Source organism: Catharus ustulatus, chromosome 7 (genome assembly GCF_009819885.2).
Source record: "Catharus ustulatus isolate bCatUst1 chromosome 7, bCatUst1.pri.v2, whole genome shotgun sequence".
Taxonomy (NCBI): Eukaryota; Metazoa; Chordata; class Aves; order Passeriformes; family Turdidae; genus Catharus; species Catharus ustulatus.
Window position 1 is genome coordinate 16,360,707 of NC_046227.1, and position 23,548 is coordinate 16,384,254.

Sequence of the window (23,548 nt, forward strand, 5' to 3'; positions counted from 1 at the left end):
TATAAAAAGGATTGCAAAATACACAGTGAAATTTTATATTGCCCAGTTCATAAGAGAGACTTCAGCCAGAACACCAGTTACCAGGGAGGTCACTGTACCTGCAGAGTTTATTTTGCATTATACTGGCACTGCAATACAAGTTTGAGTGAATATGAGCAAGCAGAGAAGTAGCATATTAAACATTTCCAGGTCAGACTGTGAGAACACTGGCACATAACAGGTGCGATTTTTTTATAATTTAAAACATTTTTTTTAAGATTTATATGTGTTTCAAGACAGTTAAACCCAACCTTTTCTTAGATTACCTACTACTCAATATACATCATACAAGCTACTGCCTGTTTCATCTCCCAAAATAGAGGCTTATCTAGTGAGAGCAGGAGAACTGGACAGCATTTTCTCAGCTTCTGCTAACCAAGAGATGATGTAACAAGTGCAGGATGTTCAGAACTCTACAAAAGGATACAGTGAGAATTCATTTTTTCCAAAATGTCATTGAGGGATGGGTAACATGTGCATGAGACATGGGCTATCTCAGAGACAACCCAGGAAAGATGCAGACAACATGAACAACAAATGTCTACTACTTTGTGGTCAGTCACAGGAGACCTCTCTCAAAATACAGTCAGGTTAATAACATTTTGAATCTTTACTCCAAATTAATTTGTCTCAGATTCTGTATAACCATGAGCAAGTCAAGAAGGGCTCCTTGTGTTAAAAAAACATGAGATATCAAAACTCACAAAATTGAAAATAAAATGTGACAGGGAATCAAACATGTCCTTACTAATTTCAAAATACTAACATTTCCTTTTTGGACATTTAAACTTGTATTGAGTTTGCCTGAGTTTCAAATGAAAATGTAACTTCAAACAATTTTTTGTTTTCCATTAAGAAAATGTTGACACAAGTCCTTCAAAAATTGAAAAATTTTCCCACTACTTTCTAAATCAAACAATTTTGAAACTATGACCCTTCCTTGAAATCATTTTGGTTGCAATGACTCACTAGTTTTATGAGAAAACATACCATTATGACTACACATGACTCCCTATCCCCTTGTGGAATCCCAGAGAGAGCAGATTCCCATCCTGTCACACATTTGGGTCCATTGCCTAACATTTCTGTGAACTGGGTAGACAGTTTGGGAGTATTTTAATTCTTCCTTTATATATTCAAACAAAGCAAAACAAATTTGCACTGAGTGTGAAATGCAGTAAGGAGATTAATGTCCATCTTAAAAGGAAAATTAACAATTAAATAAAATTCATAATCAGGGCATGAAAGCTCTTGAAACTAGCAGCTAGACTGGTTATTTTCTGATACATTGACCTTATGTACGCAGTGAGGGCAGTGAACACAAGCCTGTTCTCCATTCCCATCAGGGCACAGGGGAAGGGTTACAGCAGCCCATCATGCAGCTTCTCTGTTTTTATTCTAAGCCAAGAGGCCAATAGTTTCCTCTGTAATTGAGCTGAAGGACATTTAAAAATAATTAATAGGACTTCGTGCAACAAGTATTATTTGTTGTATTGTGTGCCTTCTAGTTTTTTATTGCCTGCTTCCAGAGCTTAAAGACTTTTCTTCAGAAAAGTTGAATACCAACTGTTTTGAGAGTAGTCCCAAGGCAAGACAGAATATAAATAGCTCTGCAAGCACAACAAGCTGAAGGCTCCACAGAGGCGAAAGTACATCAAGTAATTAAAAAATACTGAATCACAGAGGAAGGGAATACCCCTTTTCAGTTGCAGGACATATATATTAAAAACACTACCAGGATCTGAGTTGCTTTTAACTGTCATGCCAATGAGAGTAATGCGTAAACAGGAAGGTTAAATGCACAAGGGGAACATTCTGGTCCAAATGCAAAACTCTCCCTGAGGCAAATCCACCTTCCCCACTTCCCCTCAAGGAAGGAACAAACTTTTGTCACCCTTCTAAAAGCACATAGGTCTTGTGTCCTCTTCCCACAGCTGCAGATCCAAGAGTATTGTGTGCCTAAGTCATCCAGTCCTGGGTGGCTCTTGCCTCCTCCAGTTCCTCTCCAGAGGACCAAGAGACACCAGAATGATGGGCTGGGGTGGACAAGTGGACGAAGTCCCCACCACAACCCCCTTATATATTTATTTATTTACTTCCTGGACCAGTACCTATACCCATGACTGCTTTATTTTCAGAGGATCTGGTTTCTCCACATTCCCACAGGTGGAGCAAACCCAGTCATGTGTACCAGCCCCCTGCCACAGCAGCCAGGTTGAATGTGAAGCATCTATCTGAGCACACAGGGAAAGGCTGTGCTTTAACTGGATGTTTTTCTTGGGCCTTTCATACTGGGATTGACTTGACTTTATAGGAAGTCCTGACATGGAACCAATGCACAAGGCCTTCTGAAGTCTCAGGAGCCCCTGAAGGGGGGCTAAGCAGGGCCCTACCTGACAGTGCAGCACCATCCATCATGTCAACAACCTCCACAACTCTCGAAGCATGATTTGTTAGTTAACACAGCCTTTGTTAGCTCACTCCTCAGTAGTATGTACCAATGGAGATCTACAGCTTTCAGAAAACTGCCAACAGTAGACAAGAAGAGACTTATCGAAAACTAGACTAGGTCCAAACTATGCACTGATTTGAATCAATCAAAAGTGTGCCTAAAAACTATTCATTTATTTATTATCTAGGTGATCTTTGTTGCCATAGAATCTGAGGCAGGATATCTCCGCAATTAAAATGAGATTGATGCTCCTTAAATCTAGGTTTTATCTCCTTTTAAACATATGCAAGGGGTAGGAAACAGATACCTTATGGATGTGGACTTTTGCCTGTTGTTGTTTACCTCTTTATAAGAGCAAGCATATATGCACCACAAATATTCTAACAAATACTGGTGGTGCACTGCATGCATCAGAGGAATAAAGAATTGAGTTGATGGAATGGGGAGAATAATTTACTGTGCACTGGTTTCAGCTGCCAGTGATTGCAACAGGAACTCAGCAGATGTTTTCTTGATAAAGGTTGCTTGTTGCAGAAGCAGCAGCAAAATCCATAGCGCTTTTCTGCAGGACTCTGCACATCATGATTCTGCCATTTCAGTTAGTCTTAACAGCTGGAGGATAAAAAAAAAGTTCCACTGCATTATTTGAAATTTGTCACGTTGATTTAGTTTCATTACTGTTATTAAATTTTATTCTGGAATGGTTTACATATCAAGAATACATAATGGGTTTCTGTGTGGCCTGGGATTTATTCCTTGAATGAGGAAAGGACTCTACTGTGACAAAGTCATAAAGCCTTATTGACTTGATCCTTTGCCATAAACACTGGATTCAGGGAGTTAGACTGAATATTAAATTGATACAATGGTTGTATTTTCATCAGGAGAATAACTCCTTCCAAAACAGAACCTTACAGTAAGTCTAGATCTACAGAATTGTTTTAGAAATCTTCTATTACCAGACACAAATAGGAAGATATTCTCCTAATCAGGCAATAAGAGTAGAAAGAAACAGCACAAATATGCATATTATACATATTGTTCAGATCCTGAAGGAAAATAAAGTATGACAAAAAGACAAAAAATGTAACAAAAATTAAATGTGCACAGACATACAGAAGCATTTAAATATGCAAAAGGAAATACTGAACACAAAAAGGCTTTTTAAAATGTAAGTTGTATTGAAAGACAAGCAAACAAATTGAAATTACAGATGATACTCCAGTTTGATTCAAATTCAATTTTTGAATATCTTCTTTTCTAATGGGACTACTCAAGTCCGAAAAACTTTTGGGTTGGCTTTAAAATTTGTGTTATAAGCCAACATCTAAATGTGAGTGACTGCCATTTTGTCACGTTCCTGGAGGGCAATTTGCACACAGGAGAAAGTTGCTGTGTCATATAATGTAAATTACCCAAGATCACATGTCACCTCAGAGAGATATACTCTTGCTGATTTGTAAATTAAAGACAAGCCACAGAAGTTCCTAATTCCTTCACAACATAACTACTCATGAGTTTCTGCTGAAAGACTGCCATCAAAAGGCAATAAATCTTCAGGAAATAATATCACAATGCTAGCTCTAAAGCACTCATGACTTTTTCCCAACTTTCTCTAGAATATTTCTTCCAAAAGAAAGCAGATGGTAAAATACTCAGTGGGTCAGCTTTTGTGTTCAGACACTCCCAGGGGTTTCCATTAATCCGAGTTGTCTCTGCACAGACATAGACAACAACAGAAATCACTACCCACCCTTCCTTAGGATCACCACATTTTTCCTTGCCTCACTATCAGAAGTCTTATTTGAAACCAGCATGGTTGTCCAGTGCGTTCTAGTTGCATAAGCATAAGGGGGAGAGCAAAATAACTTCTTGCTGAATTGTCGCAGATCCAGGACATGCCTGGGTCCAACCCAAATCCATCCTTTTCCCGGTGAAGCCCTGCAACACATGACCTGACCTTGTTGCTCCTCCGCCAACCCAGCCTCCCAACCAGGCAAAACCAGCTCTTCTCTGAAAGTCACACAGTACTGCTGAGCTGGAGTGTCTCAAGAAGCTAAATCACTATAGAGTACCAGCTTTATTTATTTACTGGTTTACTGGGGAAAAACAAATTCCTTAGAGGACAGATTTGCAGAAGAATTCAGTGCTGACCTCATTGTGTCATTACTGATGTCAGCAAAACCTGCTGAAACAAAATAAGCCCAGTGATGGACGAGTCTGAAAACCTCACATGCTGCAAACCACAAAGAGGTTCACAGCACCTTCATTCGCTGCATTGCTGCTAACAAACAAAGCCCAGCCAGGGACAAGGGCTTCTGGCAGCTCATGAGGGAGCGTGTGGGGCCACCCAGCCCCGGAGCGGTGTCCCCAGCCCGATGGGCGCCGGAGACGTGCGCTCGAGCGCGGGGAGCCGCATCCACCCTTCGTGTTTGTGCCGAGGTCCCGGGTGTTGCCAGGGGTTACTGTGCACTCAGCGAGGGACAGGGGCCGCACAACGAGGGGAAAAGCGTTTCAGCCCAAAAAAGGAAAACATCGGCTACAGAAATGCAACGGCAGAGGCAAACCACCAGAGATAATCAAATGTTAATATAACCACATTCCTTTCCAGTGTAATGAAAAAACATCAGAAAGCACGAAGAATATGTTTCAAGTAACAGAGGGGTTTTTCTAACAATAAATTCAGATAACTCATATGCAACTGTATGAAGACTAGAAGAGCCACTGCAGACCTACAAAATCAGCTTGGCACACCTCCATGAGAGCTGTGCTGCTGGGCTGGGGCCAGGCAGGACCCCCTCGCTCTGCCCCCAGCTGCTCCCAGTGCCCACAGCCACCACCAACCCTGACCCAGCAGAGAATGAGGCTGAAATACTGCTGCTGGCACCAACCAACCATGAGGTTCAAGCAGTCCACAACTGGGAGGCATTAAACCTTTATGGCTGTGTACACACCAATGGCATCTCCTGAGCAGCTGTGCAGGGGAAAGGCGGAGGAGCCCCCCACAACACCTATTCTGAATGAAGGCAGCCAGCAAAACAGCCAACACCTAGAATGTTCCCTGCTCCATCTTCAGACCACACACATTTGCTGTTGGCCACCTAAATGCAGGCTGTTCTTCAGGTGCTTTCATTTCTCAAGCTTGCACACTGTGAGAAAACAATACTCTGTTAGTCCAAGGTTAAAAAAAATTCATTTAAATTTTTATAAGAGCAAAAATCTGTTAGCTTGAGAGTCCTGTTTTCCATAAAATTCACATTCATAACAAGTAATAAAAATGGAAGTTTACTGCAATATAACTCATGAGTCTACCTAAAACTTAGATCTGAAGAGATCTCCATTAAAGGTAAAAAGTAGCATAGGCTTCATGCCAGACCATTCTTTTGTTTCTTTTCAATAAGAGAAAAAGTGCCAACTATGATAAAGTTTTATAAGGAAGTCACCTATTTTCTAACAACATGGCTGAAATTAGCCATTCATTACATGTAGGCTCTTAACTACTATTAATTGACATCTCTTTCCTTCTCATGTCTGAGTAAGCCAAGAATACTTATTTTAATTGTATTTCTAACTCAACATTGATATTTATTGCATTCCATATAAAATTAGACATTCCTCTGTTTAAAAGGAATCAAATGAAACCCAGAGACCTGACCTGCTAAGTGCGGTACTTTTCACAATTTTTATAAATTTCTTTTATAAGATGACACATGCAGAAAAAACATGTTATTCTGAGTCCTTTCTGCCTAAGAACAGGGAAATCAATAGCAGACTTTGTATAGACAGTATTGAACTTGAGCTGTATCCAGCAGTATGGAAAAAGGACAAAATGCAGTGGGCTGAAACAATGGTTCTGTCAATTAAGTCGGCTACAGTGCACTGCTTCCTTATCCAAGAGGACTATAGGCAATCGTAGCGCATTCCAAGGCACTTCTGAAAGAGTGAGCCCTACCTGTAATCAAATTAGTCACTGTAAGAATATCCCTAATAACTTAAACTTAGATGTTGATAGAGTCAGATAGCATCGCAAAAAAAATTGCTCTATCCACAAATATAACTCAGAATGTCAAGTATTAGAAATGTGAATTATTAGATCAGTCTCCTGCCTTTCTCCTGACAACAGGAGAATCTCCTGCAACATTATTTCCTAGAGCTTTTATGTGTTTGTTTGTTTTTTTTAAAATATAGCACACTAAGTGGCAAAGAATGTTGGGTTAACAATAAGAAATAAGGGGTTTTTTACCTCACTATAGGTCTTGTTCATGCCACATGGTCAATCTGCCTCACTGCCACCCCTTTGCTTTCCCTTTAATAGGAGAGATACTAATACCTGTCTGCTCTTTAAGACATTTATGCTGATTACTTATCACTTACCAAAATCTTTCAAACTGGAAGAAGTGTCACAGAGGCAATACAAGACATAAATTTGTCTTTCACTGTGTTTCTTACTTCCTTTTATTGTTGAGAGCCAAGACTCATTTCTGATAGCTATCATGTTCTACTCCTTCTCTCATCAATTATTTGAAGAAGTTACTGTCATCCAAGGCTATGTTTCTAATGATTTTTTTAGTTGTGTAATTTAAAGACTGCAAAATCATTCAATTTCATCTTATTCTGGAGATCACTAACTGTAATTATACATGGAAATGAAGAAAAGCTAGATATACTCTAATCTACTTTCAGGGTCTTGCATAAGAAATCCAGGTCAGTTATGCTAATTTCGAACATTGTAAGTTCACCAGTGCTTCAGGAAAATAAAACTGGTATCAAGTCATGGAGCAAAAGTTTGTTCCTAACAAGGATTTCATTATCCTCACAGAAATAGTGGAGCTAAATAAAAAGACAAGTTATTCTCTTCTGACTATTTGATCAATAAATAATTGCAAGTCAAATATAAACACACTTTAAACCCAAACCCAAAAGACACCCCTCCCCAAAACCTTCGCCCTCCCAAACCAATTGAAAAGACATACTGTAAGATTTCATGTTTTGCAAAGAGTTCAAGGAGATTGACCTTGGTTCTTTCAAAGGCTATAGTAAGTATTATTTGAAGGAAAGAAATGCAAGTGAGAACAGATCCTTTCACACAGGAGAAGAGTAAATGAAAGATTCAGAAATGGTTCTGATATTAAGCTCCTTTTCAAGTATTTCCTCAGTGGGAAAAAAAGAGGAAGAAATGATGGGGAGGGAGAGTGGGATGAGGATCCTGTGAAAGAAACTGCAACAATTATAGGACATATAGGAGAACACATTAGGGAAATGTGAATAATTAAAAAGACCTAGATAACATGCATTCTACTGGACTTAAAAGAATTAGCTAAACTCCTATATATTCACTGTGCACAAGCCAAATATGTGAAAAATTAAAGCAGAAGGAAATATTAACATTACCACCTTAAACAACAGCAAGGGTGCTGCAGACGGACACTCGTAAATCCAGTTTCTGTTCTTAATGGTCACTCTGTCTTCAGTGAGCCTTGGGTGCAGGGCCTTGAGCAAGGACAGGGGGACTATCCAAGTGCAGATGAGCTTTAATAGGGGCACAATGTTGTATCTCACAGGCTCTTAGTTGAAAAAGTAATTCGTGTTGGCTTAGGCATTTCCATGTGGCTTTCAAGTTGCTGAGGTAATGAAATTACAGGAAATAAGCCGCAATGTACCAAGGTGGTGGGAACTGTCTCCTGGCTGCCATGTGGATGACTGCTAGGAACAGCCTGTTGGACTTCTTTATTAATGATCTGGAAAAGTGAGTGCACAGCACTTTGATGAAACTCACAGATATGAGTGTGAAAGACAGAAGGACAGTGTACAAAGAAAACAATGGAGAATTTCCTAGGGAAGATAGAACCATGGAAGCAAAATAACTAAAGGAGATGCAACTTGCAAAATAATACAGCCTGGGAAAGCATCTGAGAAAGAATAACAGGAAGGTGAGATGTCAGATGCAATAATGATGAAAGAGATGTAGGGAGATAGCTCACGCTAAGTGACGTGAATTGGTAACATGCTATGGCACGAAAAGGCCAGCACAATATTGGACAGGGCAAATAGTGTCACATCACTGAGAAAGGAACAAATACCTTTGTATTTCCATACTTTCATACTTCAAACTTCATACTTTCATACTTCATAAAGCATACTTCCTGCATGCTGTGGTTCAGCTCCATCTGAAATATTTTACACATTTCTGGATACTGACAAATTTGAGAGCTCACAGAAGAGCACCAAACATGATCCAAACACTAAGAGGATTGATTTATGAGGACACATTAGAAAAGTTTAAAAAATTAATTGCTTGGCTAAGAAATAATTAATGGGGGACATGATAACAGCCTACTAATATTTGAAGAAGACCACCAGTGAAGGAAAGGCATTTTCCAGCAGGATTCTCAAGAAACACCAGAGTCCAGAGAGCAACTGAGAAGCAAAAACATATACTGAATATCAAGTAATGTTTACTGATCATGAATTATCATAATCAGAGGAATTTCCTCAGTAGGAGATGAGGCTTCTATTTGTGGCTTTTAAACACAGACTTGAGGAATTCCTTAAGAAACCTATGTACCCACAACTGCAAAATTTTGAACTCTGACCTCTGATCTATTCCAGCTTAGCCAAGCTGGGTGCAGTCTACAACTCCCTTCTCCTCGAGATGATTTGGGCATATTTGTAAAGATGTTACATTCTTATTTGTCTTTCTTCCCATGCTGTTTGCTCCCCTGGCGTTCATCAAACTAAAATAAACAATAGCTGCTGTTAGAGAAATGCTTTTGTTACTTGAGGGCCAGTGAAAGTCTCAGCACCTGTCTTACCACTGCATGCAAATAACAAACTAGCAGTCAGACACATACAGAGCCTTTCAGTGCCTGGGTTCTTGATGAGCTACATTCAAGGTACATATTAGATGCAAGTACTTCTTCCTTTTGTCTTAAGGTGAAAGAATAGCAGTGTAACAAAGCCAGACTACTCTGGTTTGTCAGAAAGCTCATGGTTGGCCAATAACACTGGAAAAACAGTATGAACCTGGCAAAGCACGGAGCTGGAAGGTACATAATTGGAATCTTTCTTCATCCAGCCACAGAGTGTTTCCCTGGGAGACACAACGCCATAACACGTGTCATGCAGCAGCAACAGAAGTTTTAAATCTCGCAGTTCCCTTAGCTAGATATATCTCCCAAAGTTAGATTAATTGTGTATCTTTCATCTTCAGCCATCTCTGAAAGGCCTTATCTTTATCTCTGCTTTCAGAGGTCCATAAATTTCTCTGTGTTCAAAGGCTTCATCCCTTCCCCCAGTCTCTCTCTAGTTCAGATATCCTCAAACTCCAGCACGACTGGCAAATCTCTCTGTATTTAGCCCCCTTAAATTATCTTCCCCTTCATACCTCCTTCCATGTCTTCCACCTATTCCATTCCAGTGCTTCACTGCTAAGTTCATCCTCGCTGAATCCTTCTGTTGACAACCTTCCTCAACCAAAAAGTTCCCCATTATGGAAATCAACATTGCTACTTTCTTTTCTTCCTGCTACATATTTCCCCAATACTAGAAAGCTAAAATACTTAAAGGCCAAGTCAATTTTAAAACCATGGAGTTTGTTTGAATGTTTTAACTTTTTCCATGAACATCTTTTCCCCCTCTACAGAGGCAAAATTATCCATAAACTGTTGCCAGTGCTTATGCTTAAAGTGTTCACTGAAGAACCTAGTATGAAATATATTCAACTTTGACACTTGTTTTCTGCTAAGTAAAGGAATTTAATTCCCTAAAAAAAATTGATTTAGTTTATAAGCAGGCAGCTGTGTTTTCAATGTAATTTTTATTCATGTTTCTCTTCGTCAGATATGACTGATTCAGGTAGATCAGTCCCTGTACACTAGGTTACCATAATTATGCACTATACTCATTTCAAAATTAGTTCCAGCTAGTTAGCTTCACTGCAAGACAATTCACACTGCCAATTGAGAATTTAACCTGGTTTGATGATGGATACATATAAACAGCAAAATCCATTATTTATACACTGTAGGAAATAAACTCGCTGGCTGGCTGTGGACATGAAACATGTGAAGGGTTTTCATTTTAGATGGTTGGAAATTTCAAACTCAAGCAGCTTTTAATCAACATACCATTGAAAACAAATTTCAGCAGTTGCATTTCTTATTCAGCAATGGTACAATGTAACTGAAAATAGAAGCTCCAAAAGCTTGATGGTCTATTACTCAACATGTGCTTATAATAAATTATATGTAAATAGCGGTTATGATGTACTAAGAAAAGCCAGAAAAGACAACCAGTTTCAATAAGCTGGAGGGGCTGAGAAAAGGGCCATTTCTGTCCTACTGTTCTGAAATAATTCTTATAACTCAAACACTCGCATGTTTCACTGGTTTCTATTATTATCAATTTGCAATAGCATCTAGATGCTCAACTGCCATAGTATTAAAATAGCAAGTAAAAGGAAGACAACCTGGGTCTGAGTTTGGTTTCCTATACTCTTAACAGCTTTCCTTTTACTCTAGGTGAAGATGGCTAATTTTGAACCACACAGACAGTGAAGACTGCACCTCCACCGAGTGACCTAGATACAGGCTACAGTTTTTCACAAGGATACTATAAGAAGAAAGTGTTATAAAAATCAGTCATGGATTCACCATGTGAAGCAATGGCCTCCATCACTCCCCTTCATTAATCCCTATCCTGCATCCCTGTGCTGCAGTTGTGGAACCTCATTCATTGCTGCCATGCTGTGGCTCCACCTTAGTCCCTCAACTCAGGGTGCAGGTTGGAGGGAGCAGGGTGCTGCAGAAAGCAAACACATGCTGGAGACCTGCCTGAGTAACACAGCACCTAGCACGGGTTGGGAGGGCAAACTGGTTCCCTTTGGACTGTGCACACTTCTGAGAGGAATGACAAAAATTTTTGCAAAAGTTTGTGACAATTTGGTACAGAGGACTAATTGGGGTGAGTCACTGGTGAGACTTCAAGGTTGTGAGTTGGAACAAAAGTCTCAGTGGAAGAGTACAAGAATTATTTAAATTTTTAAAATTATAATTTGTCATGAAGAAAAAGAGAATACTTCATCCAAAGGCAGTTTTACAGGAGTGAATGCTCTGACATGAGCAGTGGACAATAAGGGAGGTGCCAGAAACAGGAAAATGTGTGTGGAACCCTTGGCAGGATACACACAGGAAAATAAAAACTGAAAATCCAAGTGAACTCTCTGGCATAACAGCATTCAATATTGCACAGCTGATGAATAAATTTCCCACACTAATACTTCAGTTAAAAAAGCTGCAAATAAAGGACTCACTGAAAAGCACACAGAATCAGAGCTTGATCTATATTTAAAACAACGAGTTTCAGAGCACGCATGGAGCTGTCACCTGAGGACACTTTTTCCAACAGAAAACAGAAATCCAGACTAACTGCATTATTAGACAGTGGGGACTTGTAAAAAGGGAGGCTGAGACAGCAAAGCAAACTCCTCAGTCAAACTCAGTGCTGTCAAATCCATCTCATCCTGGAATAAGTGAGAGCTGGTACTGAACTTCATGGGGATTCTGAGCTTCCTGGAAATTGCAGATGTGTATTTTTTACAGTAATTGCTATATAAGTGATCCTTTAATTTTCTTCCATACATCCTTTTAATACCCTCTGCAGACTCATCAGCCTTCACTGGTTATTATCCCTGACCTGATCCATTAGATCGACTTGTATTACAGCACTGGTCTTTATTTTTACATTACACAAATATGGTCAGGCACACATTTAATGCAAACCTGAAATGTGCAGTGTTAGAAATATGCAACTGTAAAGGTATTTTTGTTGGGTAAAATATACAAATACCTAAAGAGATGACGGAAAATAGTCCTTATATCAGAGGTCATAGGCTTTCACAATCTGTACCAGAGAATTCTAAACTGGTCAGCGGAAGGAACAGAATTGTAAAAAGCACAGAAACGAATCAGGGGTTGTCACATTGTCATGGCCCACCACCTACTGCACTTCAGAACAGCAGATTGTGATGGGGTCAAACTTTTCAGCAGGGCCTGCTCTAATGGAACAAAGGATAATGGTTTGAAAGGAGCGCCGATTTAGATTAGATATAAGGAAATTTTTATGATGATGGTGGTAGAGCACTGGAGCAGGTTGGCCATAGAGGTGGTGAACGTCCCATCCCTGGAAACATTCAGGGTGGTCACGCCGGTCTGCCGGATAGTGCACGGGGGCTGGACTAGAGGGGCTTTAGAGTTCCCTTCCACCGCAGACGGCTCAGTGCTCGGTGGTTTCGGGCCCGGTGACGGACTCGCTGCTCACGCTGGCTGCGCTGACTCCGCCGCTCCGGGGCCGGGCCCCGCCAGACCGCAGCGCTCGGCTGAGCCCGGCGGGACCCGCCCGTGACGTCACGAGTGACGCACGGGAGCGGCGGGCGGCGCTGTGACGTCACGCGCGGCACGGGCAGTGGCCGGTGGCGGAGCTGAGGCGCCGCTGGGTGTCGCTGTTGCCGGGCGGCGGCGCGCGGGGCCGCAGCGCGGGTACAAAGCGGGGGCGGGGCGGGGCGGCCGCCGCCATCTTGTGCGGCCCCGCCCGGCCCGGCGGTTCCGTCGGGCGCGGCGCTGCGAGCGGAGCTCGCACCCTCCGGGGCTGGACGGGCCCGGGCGCCCCCGCCCTCAGGCAGCCCCCGGCCGGTTGTCGCCGGGCCCGGCGTAGCATCTCCCCGGTAGAGACGGCGGCCCGGCCGCTGTGAGCGCGTCGCTCCTCGCTGAGCGTCGTGTGCCACAAAGGAACGCACCCCGCTGCCAGCGCTCGGGGGACACTTGCGAGCAGCTGGGATAATTTGCTGGAAAATTGAATTTGGGGGCAAAGAGAAAATCAAATCATGGACAGAAAAGTGATAAGAATGCTGAACAAGGGTTCGTCCTAGAAATAGCAGATGAAGAGGGTTTTGCAGCGTAGGAAAGGCCGAGCACGCTGAGATGCCTGGCATTCAGGGAGGATGTGGGAGGTGGTGTAAGGCATGAATGCCCAGCACAGCTGCGTTTGGGGTTTATCTTTCCTTTAATCCTGGAGTCCGGTTTATAGGGAGGTCAGAGATGGCAAAATGGACACTCATTCCTGGTCCCTTCTTAGGGAAGGTCACAATGAGGGTCGTTTTTCATCGTGTAACTTAGGCCTTTTTCCGTGTTATCCCTGAATTTTGTCCCTGGAGGTTGATTTAGGTGTCCTTGTACACGTTTGATGGCGGTGTCTGGTTTCAAATGGGAGATGTTTCCCATCCCCAGGCTAATCCAGGTGACAGGGTAACACTGGCCCACCAGGGACACTCCACTGAAAGGGGGACAAGGAGGGAGAAGGAGCCCAGGCTGGGTCTGTCACAGCTCCACGTGTCACACTTGGGGATTGATCCCTCTTCAGGAGTATGCCTGGACCCTTTCTGGTTGGGGCCAGTGTTCAGCAGCAGGCGCTGTTCAGATGGATCCCTCCGGCACTGCCACTTGAAACCGCTCCCATGTGCAATAGTCTGAACACTTAATAAAAGAAAGTGAAGAAGAATGCAAATTAGGAGATAAGAAGCTTGTAATAAGAATGATTTGTCATGACAGCTGTGTGCAGAGGTGAAAGATGCTCAATGCCTTAGGCAAGTAAAGGGCCCAGTACTACTCTGACACAAGCTGTTGAATTTGAAAGGCAGACTCAATGCAAAACAGCACAGAACCAAGCTTTTGGGCTGTTACAGGAAAATTATACAATCTCGGTGAGGGTATGTGGAAGAGTAAGATACTGTCTTTTTCTGACATTCTGCGATTTTGTGAAAATTACTGAACACCTGCAGCAAATCTCAAGCAGCATTTTGAGGCAGGTTCCCACCTCTGCTACATAGGATTCTTTTTCGATGCCACCATTAAAAGGGCAGAGATAGGAGAGATCCTTGGATTTAACACCCTCCTTCCAAAACTGAGGTGGAGAAGAGCAAAATGCAGCACCTCATTCATGCCCTCGTAGGTCATTGTGCAGCCACATCTGTCACCAGCCAGACCCTGCAGGGCTGCTGGTCTGTGATGCCTTAGCAAGTTGCAAAAGGAACTAGTGACAGTTTGTTACTACAACATAAACAAGAAAGTGTTCCTTTTGTGCCCATCACCTTTTCTCCTTAGTCCATGAACTTTCTTAAAGAGCTGATTATGGCACTTGCCTGAGTCTACAGGGAGCAGTATCTTGTATCTCTCTAATAAAAGAAGGTATTTCAAGAACTCTGCAAATCCCACTGGACTGAGGGGATCTTTGGAACTCTCCTCATCACAGCAAAGTGCTGTGTAAATTCAGCTTCAAAAGTGTTGCAGTTCAAATGACAAGCCTGCATACATCAATAGTGGCAGCACTGATGCAAGAAGCCTCGGCAGTCCATGAGAACAGCAGCAGGGACACTTTGGGAGCCAGTTGTGTTTTGTGTGGTTTGCCCACTTTGTGCACGCACCAGGGCACACACACTCTGTCCAGTCTACCCTGGCAGCAGATTGCTGACAAGTGTGAAACAATCATTTCTAGACAGGCTTAAATCGTTCTCATGACTTTGCCTGTGGACTTCTTCAAAGTAGGGAATTTGCCAGTTCCAGCTAGAATTTCACTGGAATATCCGCAACTCAAAAAAGTCTTTAGAAAACGAAGAGAGCAAACTGTTAAGCTGGAGTTGATGGCCCTCAGCCTGCTAACCTTTGCATCTAGACTGGGTGTTTTTGCTGCTTAACATGAGTCAGAAAGCACAGATAGCCAGAACAGGTCTTGGGAAAGACATCAAACAAGTACCAGAAGGGATTAATGAATACAAGCTTTTTCTTTCTTTTTTATGTTTTAGTTAATCTTCCACATGTAACATTTTAGGAGTGAGCAATCCCATGTTTTATGGACATTCTAAATCCTGCTATAGAAAAGGTGTTGGGTCCCAAAACCTGCTGTGTGTAATTTGTGTCATAGCCTGACATCAATTAAGACATAAAGGACAAAAGAACTCTTGCTGCTACTGCAAAAGGAGACATGTTGAAGCCAATCCCCATCCCCAAGAATGTGTGTTTCTCTACTGGACAGATGAGATTGGAATTCATCAGGGAGTTGTTTTCTTTCTTACAAGTATTTTTCCCAACCTTGTTTGTGAATTTAGCCATAGAATAAGTAAAACATGAACAGCACAAATGTGAGTAATCACCCGAGGTGTGTGCATCCCAAAGGAAAAATCCCCACAGCTGTGGGATGCTCTCTGCTACCCACACAGCCAGTGGGATGCGCTGGTGACTGCAGTCTGCATGGTGGAGAGTCTCTGTTACAGCTGCACACACCTCTTTTATGTGGGTCACCATCAGATCACACCAGTCCTTTTTGGACTGCTGAACTGAATTTGAACAGGCAAAAGATTTCTGTGCCTGTCAACCAGCAGTTGTAGTAATTGTCTAGGCACAGTTGTTCAAAATAAAACCACAGATGTTGAAGTCTCCCTCTGTTTTGCTGCTGGTAGCAAACCACTCACTGCAGCTGATTTTCTGGTGCTTTCAAGCTGGTTTTGAGGGCCATATAAAAATAAGTTGTTTGCTTAACCCCAAGTAAGCACACAAGAAGGAAGTCTTTTGCACAAATGGCAAAGATCCTCAATACAGTCCCTTTAATGTAGTGGAATGGAGTTGTAAAAGTCCCAGTTCTGCAGCAAAAGGATTCCTTTGATGTAGAGAGTGTGGAGTACACTTTGTAGAGGCATTGCAAATTCCAGTGCATGGTACATGTGCTGACAAGCAGGGCTTCTAGATGGAGGTGCTGTGGAGTGAGTCCAAGCAGTGTCTTGGCCCCTGCAGTGACTCAGGGGAGTGGGGGCTTGAGCAGCTTGCACAGTCCTGCACACAACTTCAGTGGCTGAGCAGATTTACCAGAGGCTTCAAAGTAACTCAGGCTGTGGGCACTGGGGAAATATTCCAAGATACTTTACACCCAACTTTCCAATCCTTTCCCACTAATTTCATATATAGTACTTAAGGATGGCAAAGATCTTGGCATCCCCTGTATTCCTGAAGCAATTGCAGCTCATTCGTACAGAAACCCTTACAGGATCAAATTCAAATGAGCTGTGTTGCTTGGGTTTTTTTCTATTTTATTCCATTTGTATCCCAGCTATTCTGGGATTTTTACAATTGTTTTCAGTCCTGGTTCCCATCTACTAATTCTGTGTTTCAAGTGAGTGGGAAGAAATTATGTGTGTTGTTTTAAATAAAAGGTTATTTCCAAAATTTAGAGCGTGACATACCCTTTTCTAAATCCACAGGTGAAATCCAGTGTGTAGGAATGCAGCAGTCCAACCTCCCTTACCCTTGGAATCACCTACACAAATCTTCTCTGAGCCAAGACCATGAAGTGGGGATGATGAAGAGGTTCACATGTGGCACGTGACAAGAGGTCCTGGATGTCCTATCAGCCACTCAATAGGACTCAGATAGGCTGGGCCATTCCCTCTCTCTCTGCCTCCCATTGCAGAGGGTTCAGGTTAATCAGCAATGGATGAGTCCTGGTTATGTGATGTAACCCCAAGATGAGAACAGCACTCAGAGCAAAGGAGACAGGTCTCCTTGGAGAGCTGAGGCCATGTGTGAGACAGCAGAGTCCTAGGATTTAAATATGAATCATTACCTTGTTGAAGTCTGATGAGATGCATGCTTGTGGCTCAGTTCTGACCCTACCCCCACTCACATGAAATTTTTGAGAGCTTTTCCTTGCATTAGCAAACATGTCCAAATTCTGTGTTGCCTGCCAGCCAGAACCGGCCTGCTTCAGCTTCTACAAAGAGGCAGCTGCTAAAGCATGTGTTTTCCACTTGCAAAAGGTCTCCAGCATCAAACATGATGGGCATTTTTTTTCCCTCTGTCTTCTGCTTCTCCAGCAGTAGAATGTTTCCCAGAAATAACTTGGTCTATGTGAATTTACATGAACTGTTTGTCCCTGAACCATAAAAAGTGTATGGAGAGGGTCCATGAGATAGGGAGGCTTCATTTTATGTAGGATGATGAGAAATAACAATTTAATGTCATAGAAAAAGTTGCATAAAAATTAATTTCCATTCCTGCTGCACAGTAATGACCTTGCTTCCAGAATCAGAAAGACAGCAGAGTGAGTAATACAAAGCATCAGACCCATTTTTATGAAATAAACTGTTCGGTGTCAGTGATAGAAAGGACGAGAGAAAATGCCTCCATCAAGCTGTGCTTTCTGGTATATTTAGTGTATATTCAATTGCTTCCTGGTATATTTAGAAAGAACTGAATGACAGAAAATACAGTTTGTAGTTAAGGTCCCTTATTAACACTTTGACTGAGTGCAGAGTAAGGAAATACACAATATTCTGCAATGAATAAATGAATATTTAACAAATCTGAATGAAGATAAATTGAGAAAATCCTGTCATAAAGACAAACAAATATATCTTTATTGCATAGGCAGCAGCTCCACATTGCACATGACAAGGTTTGCTTTATGTAATAGGGTGAGGAGGTATTGCTAACAATGTGGAATACAGTTGAATTGAGAAAATGTATTTTTAAATTTCCATAATGGAGGAAGGCAGCATGTCTGAGGTTACTCACATTTTAGATTATTATTACTGCAGACATTTTTTACATCATTAGTTTTTAATATAGATTCTGTTTGCTTCCACTTTACAGCTTAACTCTGGTTTGTAGATTGAAGATACAACACATGGGAGTGCCTGGTATGTAGGTCCTGTTAGAGCTAACCCCAGGTTTTTTTACTGAATTTTACACACATATATATTGAAGAGCAACAGTTTCCTACATTTTCCATTAAACAGACCATCTGTTCCGGTATTTTTCCATGTTAAAAAAAAAAAATAAAAGGCAGAAAAAGCAGCAAAGTCAACATGCTGATTTTTGTAATGTATCTATTTGGGCAAAGAAATTTTCTTTCTACTGATGTTTGCCAAAAGAAGATGAATATTATTGGAAGTTTGCAACAAAAGTGTAATGGAATGCATTTCTTCCCATCCCCTTCAGAGGCCCATATGGATTCCCACTCATTCCAGGAAAGTTTGTCTGCACCACTGCAGAGGTGCTCTTGCACACAGCTGCTGGTGCGCTGGCTGCTCCATAGTCACATTTAAGAACATTGCTTCAGCTTTTAAGCCTTTGAATTTTTGCATGCACAAATCACAGCAAGTGACTGTTTTAATATCAGAATAGGCATCAATGGCTAAAGTGGCAGTAATGATTTTTCTCCTCCTCCCATATTTAATATGTCTTCATCAGAGATCAGTAACCTGAAGAATGTTGTGTGTAAGATTCTACTGTGTATGTAAGCCTCTGGAATTCATAGAAAGCAAGTCATTGAAGTGGTTTCAGCAGGGTTACTCAGAGAAGTCAATCCTTTCTGTGAAAAAACCCTCATTTGCAGCTCACTTGCTCCATTTATATTCCAGGGACGCCAAACGCTTGAAAGTAAGGCATTTCATTGGCATTGTAGTGATGTAGTATAAAAAACACTGGCATAGATGTAAGCAACAATATCTAACACTGTCAGGAAAATATTGGGATTCCAGGCACAGGGCTCACTTTACTTTGACACAAGTCGAGATTAAATCTGGGCATCTACCATATGCCTAAGTCTTCCTACAGAAGGTGGAATGCCATCAAAACTCAGCTGATGTGGAGCCACTCTGAGGTGTTTGCAGCAAGTGACTTCTCTAGATAACTAGAGCCACAAATCTGCTGTTTGGATTCCCAAACTTGAAACATCATCACTACAGGTGGCACATGCAGTTGAAGAAAGCCTCATTCCACAAGTATGGTAGAACTGAAAACTTTCTGGAAATATCCACTATCAATAGCAATATTTTTTTTCTTCACACTCTGTTTTTTAAGGATGGCAATGAATTAAAAGAGAAAAATATGGGAATTTACACCCACTGAACTCAATGATTATGAGAACCAGGTAAAAGTAGTGATGCTTGTTGCTGACATTAGCCAGATAGTCTTGGTATTAAAACTTTGTCATTATGCAATAAATACATTATGCAGGAGTTTAGTAGCTAAACACAAGAAATTAAACTTTCCATTTTTTAAAAGTTATAGTCGATGATGAAAAGGGAAACTGTGAGTCCATGAAATAGATCTGCAGTCATTATGGATTTTTTTTTTGTTACGTTGCTGGAGTTTTTACTGCAGTAATGGTAAATTTCTAAATACATTGTACTAATTTCCATATTTATTTTTTACTTAGTTCTCATTTCAAGTGTGTAAAGCATGATTTCATTAGTCTTCACTGATTTAGAGGAAATGTGATATGGACTGCATCTTTTTATGAAAGGGAGAAAAAGAATGAACATACAGATTGTGATGAAGTTTAGAAATATGTTTGCTTCATCTTGTAGTAGTTCTGATGCAAATTGTTACAAGATTGGTAAGTCTAAGATGTATTGTGTATTGCTTGTAATACAAACCATGCCTAGTGAAAAAAATTATGTAAACAAAAGCTGTATTTTTGAGACTTAGTATTTCTCTCTATCCTTACAAGCAGGGATTCTTGTCATAAACTAATGAATTAACTTAGGTATTAAAAGAAATATGTTACCACTATAATAAACGGATATATTATTCAGATAGTAAGAGCAGGGGAAGAACAGGTATTTAATCTTTTTTGCTTCTTCTGATATTATGTGGGTTAAAAGTTAAATTTAGTTACAGTATTTTCCCAAGGTGTTTCACAAACCAAAAGTCAGAAATCCCTGCTTGCTCCAGTGACCTTTAATAGTCCAAACCAGCTGTTTGATAGGCCATTGGAATTTGATATGATATTTTGATTTGATATTTTGGACACCACACATGCATCTCAGGAGTAAAGTTTGTAGTGGGAGAACTGTTTAAATTGGCACAGAGTCAAGGCTGAAACCATCTTAGTAATTATAAAATACATTAATTTTCATAGTTTGGAGTTTATGACAAATGACTGCTTAAAGGAAAACACATATGAAACCAGCAAAAAATTGGAAAGGTAAATCCAACAAAACCAGTTTCAATTTTCAGCATCCTGGTAGAACATAGGCAAAGCAAAACTGTCATATTAAGAAAAAAAAGGCACAAGCCAAAGCAGAAATAAATAAAAATCCTTTCCTCTTTTTTCCATGCAACACTGACTATACTTCCTATTTGTTCAAATCTTCACATAGTAGAGACAAATACACCCTTTAATACAACAGTCTTTTCACATTAAGGTTCTGAACAGGGAATTATCCTCCCACTCTAGCTTCTAATTTCCTCTTCCTGTCCCATATATAAAACAGCTGGGTGCGGTTGTCTGATGAGACCAGCTGCCTTGGTCTCCAAAGTTATTTTACCCCTTCCTGTCTGGTACATGAGCTCTGCTCAGTTTAGGGGAAGAGGAGAGTGGTGAGTAATTCTGGTCTATTTTTCCATGTTTGTTTTAATCTGTGTTTCTAAATCCTGAGAAATCAAACGAGCATTGTATTTGTTGCATTAGAAAATTCATAAAGAAAATGCAGTAAGGAAGGGGCAGCACCTCAAAAGATGCTTAAAGAGAGGGCCCAGAGCTAAATTAGAAGAAGGATTTTTGTGCTTGGCTTTTGTATGGGGCAAAGCTGCTACAAGTTAGATGAAGCAATAAGGATTTTCAGCCAAGCTACAAAAGGATGAGAACTGTGGGAAGATTCAGCTGAGAAAGTTAGACCTGGTCTGATGCAAAGACTAGAGAGCTCAAGACAATGAGAGTCTTCTCAAATTTATAACATAAGAAGGCTGCTAATCATGTGGTTTAGTTCATTGTGGTTGACATCAAGAGATGGGTGGGAGGTGCTTAAAATGGAGGAAGGAGGAAGAATATCCTGAAGTTGTGTTGGGCTTCAGCCAATGGTTCCATATCCATTAGGTTTCAGTGATGCCTTAGGGATTGCTGCTGTGAACCTGGAAAGTCAACAAACAAGTTTCTAGTCTTGAAATTAGGCCAAAATAATCTAAAGGATAACGTTTGGTGTGGTACAAAGCAGAAGTCGCACAGGAACTGGCAGAAACAAGGGGAGAGTCCTTCTAAAGGATCAGTAGAAGAAAGAAAGTGCTTAGAATATGATGTTGTCATTGAAATTAAGAGTGTGAGGATGTAAATATTTATTTGAAGATATGCACTGGAGAATGTTAAAAATAATGATTCATGGAGGGAATGAAAATTGAATAAATTATTGTGAGATTTGTCTAGGAAACAATCTCTCAAAACTCTAATGATGGCATATTTATTGAAATGTGAGGAGGAAGGTCATACTAAAAGAGGATCTTGGCTGGAAGTGGTGTGGGGAAAAAAAAACTATATAAGGGTATTGACATCACAGAACAAGCCAAGAGATGAAAGACATCGGTTGCTGTGTTTTTGTGTGATTGGATTTTGTGTACATGTTTCGGGAGGAAGCATTTGTTCTCTATTTCCATTTTAAAAGAAAGGAGTAAAAAAGAATGCAGCAGAGCCTGAGGGGGAGGTTCAGGAGGTGGTCAGGGACTGGCTGGGGGAAAAAAAGATGAGAAATTTGCGCACCTGCAGTAGGGACCATATGGAAGAGACATGGGGGTAGTCGCTGACGGCAAAGGTAAACTGATGAGAGATCAAGTCATGCTCTGTTAAGCTGCTTTTGAGAGATTGCCACAGCCCTGTGCAGTGAAAAGGAAAGCAGGGGGAGGCAAAGAAGATTGGTATCACTAAAAACTGCAGTCCAGAGGCTTCTTTGTGCTGGGAGAGGTGTTCTGATGGGGTGAGACCAAAAGAGGGAAGAATAGGTTTCTGATGGGGATAGTCATTCCAGGTTTTTGCCAGATACATTCTTGAGCGCAAGAGCAGGGGTGGAGGAAGCAGATGTTTGAGGGACTTGGCAATGCGGACAAAAATGTTGAGGCACAGAAGATCTAGAAGAGGGGGAAGGAGCAATGGAGGGAGGTGCTTGAGAACAGATGTAGAGTTTCTGCCCTTTGCTAAAACTAGGCAGGTCCTGCCCTTGAGAAATGTGAATGAGTAAATAATAAGAATACATCCAAATAGAATGTAACCTAGCGGCATCTGCCTGGAAAAATAATTGGAATCAGAGGGGAGATTTTAAACTGTCAGTGCAGCTCTTTACATCAGCAGGAAGAGCTGTGTTGGGGTGTGTGGGGAGAGAAGAAATCTTGAGAATGCTGATTCATTCCTGTGCTTCCCAGCAGACTCCCATTACCTGAGGTTGAAAAGGGGGCAGAGGCAAGAGTAGGAAGCCCTGGCAGAACCAGAATGGTCACTTAAATTTTTGGGGTTTTTTTAAGTCCATAGAAAGTATGTGGTTTTCCTAGAGAAAAAAAATAGTCTGGTTTTCTTGCACCTAGTGGGAGGTCCAGCAGAGACCCTAGATGTGGGAAAAGCTAAATAAACAGGGTTGCAGTTGATTTTTCTTTTCCCCCTCTAATTTGGTAAATAATGGTCTCCAACGACATCACATAACTTCACTTTTTTTTCTGTTTCACAACATGATGGCGTTTCTTAGCATTGTGATTCCCGTCAAACATGGACTCCCATTTTATGACCTCTCCCTCATTTTAGTACAAGAAATGTGACTTGGAAAGGGTTTTAAGCAGAAAAGCTTGTTGTGTCAAACACATCTGTAGACATTCATCTCTTCTTTGCCAAGAGAATTTCTTCTGTGAATGCTGCATCTGGAAGTCAAGTGCAGTGGTAAGGCAGGATATTCTCAGTACCTGCTTATGTAGGGGTAAAATATTATAAGCTCTGCCACGTGTGACAAAAGCCACATGACCCAAAAACTATTCACATAAGCCCGTGTGAGCAGCAGAAGCAAAACAAACAGCTTAAAAACCAACATAATTGAACATGAAAACACCATCAGGAAGCATGACAGCGAGTCCACTGTCATTTCATGCAACACAGAAGTGGCACCTTATTCCTTAGGTTGCTGGATATTAATCAAACATACAGCCACCCTTGAAAGGATACTGCTATCGAAGGAGAGAAGCCTTTTGTATATTCACTTTG

General features: G+C 41.1%; 1 long non-coding RNA gene across 1 annotated transcript in view; it reads left to right on the forward strand.

Annotated features, from left to right (window-relative positions):
* The window catches only part of LOC116999075, a 58,175-nt gene extending 37,370 nt beyond the window's left edge, over positions 1 to 20,805 (forward strand). The window contains exons 2-3 of the long non-coding RNA XR_004418518.1: positions 11,011 to 12,030; positions 16,794 to 20,805. This is a non-coding gene — a long non-coding RNA (uncharacterized LOC116999075). The remainder of the gene's footprint in view (positions 1 to 11,010; positions 12,031 to 16,793) is intronic.
* The last annotated feature ends 2,743 nt before the right edge of the window (positions 20,806 to 23,548 follow it).